The 4,312-nt window shown below is 50.5% G+C and overlaps 1 long non-coding RNA gene across 1 annotated transcript in view; it reads left to right on the top strand.

Moving 5' to 3' along the window:
• Positions 1-3,420: 3,420 nt before the first annotated feature.
• Positions 3,421-4,312, top strand: part of LOC106147351 — an 8,795-nt gene continuing 7,903 nt past the window's right edge. The window contains exons 1-2 of the long non-coding RNA XR_001232207.1: positions 3,421-3,450; positions 4,077-4,202. This is a non-coding gene — a long non-coding RNA (uncharacterized LOC106147351). The remainder of the gene's footprint in view (positions 3,451-4,076; positions 4,203-4,312) is intronic.

Below are 4,312 nucleotides of genomic sequence, written 5' to 3'. Positions count from 1 at the left end.
ACTCACCCTGTGGCGCTGGACCTTTTGTTCTCCATGCTGGACAGAGAGAAAGAAACAATCCAGGAAGCTCCTCCTGCACCGCCTTTCCTAACTGTACGCCACCAGGGTGGTGAGGGCACCCACATCTCTCAGGCCCAGAGGAAGGGGCTGACAGGACGCCCCCTACCCCAGGACCGGAAAGGCCAAGAACCAGAGACGAGTCAAGGGCAGTGCAGAGGAGTGGCACAGGCCCTAATCCTGTCACTAGAGGGGTCCCATGAGGTCCCTAAAGCGGAAATGGGGAGCCTTTATGGGGAAGCGGAAATGGGAAGCCTTTATGGGGAAGGGGAAATGGGGAGCGGAAATAGGCAAAGGCCAATCCCCCAGGCCAGGGTGCACAGAAAAGGAATTTGAGGACGTATCAGTAGGAAACATAAGGAGGTTTATTGGGGAAAATGTTGAAGTCCACACTCAGAAACGAGTTTTGCCCCAGAGAGGGAGCGGGAGGCCACGTGTGGCCTCAGCTGGAACTTAGAGTGGAGATTTGCCCAGCTCATCCATCTAATGGGGACTCCGTTTACAGATGAAGGCCGGGGCCTCCCTCTGGGGCCAGGGCGATGGCCCATTCTTATTTGACAGCCTGGAGCCATCACAAGGGAAAACCCCATTTTCCAGGTGAACCAGGACTGTCTATTCACGGTGAAAAAGGCCCATTTATAGGCAAAGGAATGCCCAGGTTTTTTTTGGGGGGGGGTGGTTTCCGGTACTGGGAATCGAACTCACGACCTCGCGCTTGCCAGGCAGGCGCTGTGCCGCTGAGCTAAATCCCCAGCCCCAGGAATGCCCACGTTTACTGAGTCTTTCAGGACCTTAGGAATTTTTGACGGTTTGTGTCGCGAAGCTACAGTTTTTATTAAAATCCAGTTTTAAAATTACGATTTCCTTTGTCTCCTATCTTTATTTCTTCTATCCAACCTCAATCCTACCTCAATCGGGAGGCTGAAGCGGGAGGATCGTGAGTTCGCCGCAAGTCTGGGCTACACAGCAAGCTCACGCCCAGCTGACTACGTGGCCTGACAGCTCAAAAAAAAGCCTTTGTGAAGGCCGGTGTTGCTCCCGGTTCGGGCATAGTTCGCAGGTCCCTTTGCGTCCCTGTCTTGCAAGAATCCGCAAGTTCCCGAGTCCCCATTCCTGCATGGCCACTGGGGCGCGCCCGCGGACTGTCCCGCCTGCCCACATGCGCATGCGCGAACACAATGGCGCGCGCGACAATCGAGGTTAGGTGGTGCATCGGCCAGCAGAGGGCGCGCCATTCGAGCGCGGCGCTCAGCCTGGGCGGGAGGAGTAATGAGGCGCGCGACAGCGAAAGAGCAGCTCAAACTACGCAAGATGGCGACGCGAAAGAGCGTGTGAGAAATGGGACTGGCTCTGCGCACCCCGCACCGGAAAGTGAAGATGGCTGCGTAAAGCCTCATCGCCCGCGGGTGGCTTTCACAAGTCGTGGTTTAACGGGCGTCACCTCTGTCGCACGTTTCCGGGAAAGTGCGTGAGCACTTCCGGGTCGACTCACTTCCGGGTCGACTCGCTTCCGGGCGGGGGAGCGGGCTCTGAGCCGCTGTGCGAGTCCAGCCACGCCCAGGCGTGCGTCCGCCCCCAGCTGCCGGGAAAGAGAGGGTTTATTGTTGGAAAGGGAGACATTAAAGCTATGTGGATTAGAGTAGCACGAGTTAGCATATCATTCACGAAAGTTCGGAGGTGCAGCCGGTGCTGTTGGAGGCTCACACCCCGGAGTCAGGTGTGCGTGCTGATAAAGGGGCTCCGTGTGAGATTTACTACAAGAGTTTGGAACTCTGCGATTCCCACAATTTTTTAAAAGATTAGGGGCTGGGGATTTAGCTCAGTGGCTCAGCGCCTGCCTGGCAAGCGCAAGGTCGTGAGTTCAATTCCCTGTACCGGAAAAAAAAAAAATTAGAAGACTGCATATATAAAGCCGGGCGTGGTGGCGCACGGGATAATCCCAGCACTCGGGAGGCTGAGGGCAGGAGGATTGTTGCGAGTTACAGACCAGCCTGGGCTACAAAGTGAGCTCAAGGCCAGCCTGAACTGCACAGCAAGACCCTGTCTCAAAAAGACAAAAAAAAAAAAAAAAAAAAAGACTGCATATCTCAAGCCTTGTGCATAATATACAACTTTCAGATTTCACTTTTATGTTGCTTTGAGACACTCTCGCTATGCAGTTCATTCAGGCTGTCCATGAACTCACTATGGAGCCGGCGCTGGCCTTAAACTCCGTGTGATCCTCCTGTCTCCTCCTGGGTACTGGGATTACATTATTTTAAAATTGCACGATTTAACTCCCCGGAATGTGACAGGCAACTCCAGCTCTGCACGGTGTGTCAGGAATTCCAGGCCAGCACAAGACTCAGATTCCAGGTGACCACAACACATTAATGTGAGCGGGCAGAGAGAGCCCAAGATTGGCCATGAGCCCTCTTGTCCAAAATTGCAGCACCCACAACAGCTGTGCAGCAGGACCGGCGCCCATTCACACTGCTCTGACACTGTCTGTGACTGATGGCTATCACCTGTCCCTTCACAAGGAGACAGAAACATGTGTTGTATGGCCCTGTCGCCCATGGTCTCCTGCCATGGGTGGTTACAGAGCACTGACACCTCTATCTGGATCTCAATGCAAAGGCCGTGGACCATAAAACAAAAAGATCTAGTATTCTGTAAAACTAAGCTTCTCCCCTACTGTCAGTAGTTACTGAACAAGATCTGTTTTTGATATAGTCATAACATAGGAACCGCAATAGGGGTGGGGAACAGGCAAAATCCTGGGCCCTACCCTGCTACTCATTAAGAGCATGATTTGTGTTTTCTTCTGTGACAGTCAGGAACTTAAAAGCCATTTTGTTATGAGCCAAGACTCTTCACTTCACTTGGCCTACAGATGCTCAACAGATAAACAAAGGCAGGCTAAAACTTCACCATTTTGTATCTTTTTTTTTTTACCCCAGGTACCAGGAATCAAACTCAGGACCTTCAGCTTGCCAGGCAGGTGCTGTGCCGCTGGGCTAAATCTCCAGCCCTGTATCCTTTGTTACCTTAAAACTTTGGACCAAATCCCTTCACAGCTCTACAGACAGACGTGTTAGGCACTTAGGGAGGGTCTGTCCAAAAGTTGATAAAACCAGGTCTACTGGCCCTGAATTTACATAATCTCATTGTCTTGAAAATTAAAGCCCCGGGATGGGGGATTTCCAGGGACACTCAAGATTGCTCAGAATTCTGCTGTGAGTCTGTCAGCACCTGCCTGAGACCACAGAGATAAACCTTTCCTGCAGAGGAGAAAATTCTCAGACATGAGAATGCCTGGCATGAGAAATGCTCAGGCATGAGAATTTCAGAATCAGGACACCAAGACTGAGATACGCTGCCCACTAGAAAAAGTTTCATAACCAAGCAAGGGTATCTATTATCTCCATTATTTTTATTTTTTATTTTTTGGTTTTGGTTTTTTTCTGGTACCAGGAATCGAACTCACGACGTTGCCCTTGCCAGGCAGGCGCTGTGCCGCTGAGCTAAATCCCCAGCCCTTAGTATGTCCATTATTAAGATTTTTTTTTTTGAGACAAGCATCTGCTACATAGTACAGGTTGACCTTTAACAGGCGGATCCTCCTCCCTCAGCCTCCCAAGTGCTGGGATGACAGATATACACTACCATGTTTGGTTCCAAAATTTTTATCAGTACAATAATTAAAAAAAAACGAAAGTGTTAGGGCTAGGAGTGGGGTTCAGTGGTAAAGCACATGTTTAGTTTGCTCAATGCCTTGAGTTCAGTACCCAGGACCAAAGGGCACTGGTGGGGGTTTTTTTGTTGTTGTTGTTGTTTTTCTTGAGATAGTGTTTCACTATGTTCAGGCTGGCCTTGAACTTACAGAGAGCCCCTCCTGGTCCTCATTGAGACCCAGGAAGTTTATATTTGTAATCCCAAGGAAAATTATTGGGATTCTAGTGAGTTAATTCCAATCTACCACTTCCAGTGCAACCCATGGGGAACGTAGAGACACTAAGGCATATTTGTGGTTACAGGGAGCCAAGGGGTCCGAGGCCCAGCTAGGATGATGGCTAACCAGAACGAAGACCTTGCCCCGGAACCAAACCCAGATTTTATTAATTCATGAAGAAAGGAGTGACTGTGAAAATGGTGGAACGTAGGTGAGTGCCGTGAGCTGGGCTACGTAGGAGGCCTGAAATCACCTCTGCCGTATGCAGAGAGAAGGATATGCAGAAGGAGTAATCTGCATAACACAATTGTAGTTGTGATG

Source organism: Chinchilla lanigera, unplaced genomic scaffold, assembly GCF_000276665.1.
Source record: "Chinchilla lanigera isolate Chin_1 unplaced genomic scaffold, ChiLan1.0 scaffold00145, whole genome shotgun sequence".
NCBI lineage: Eukaryota > Metazoa > Chordata > Mammalia > Rodentia > Chinchillidae > Chinchilla > Chinchilla lanigera.
This window is presented reverse-complemented; position numbering and strand designations above follow the sequence as displayed.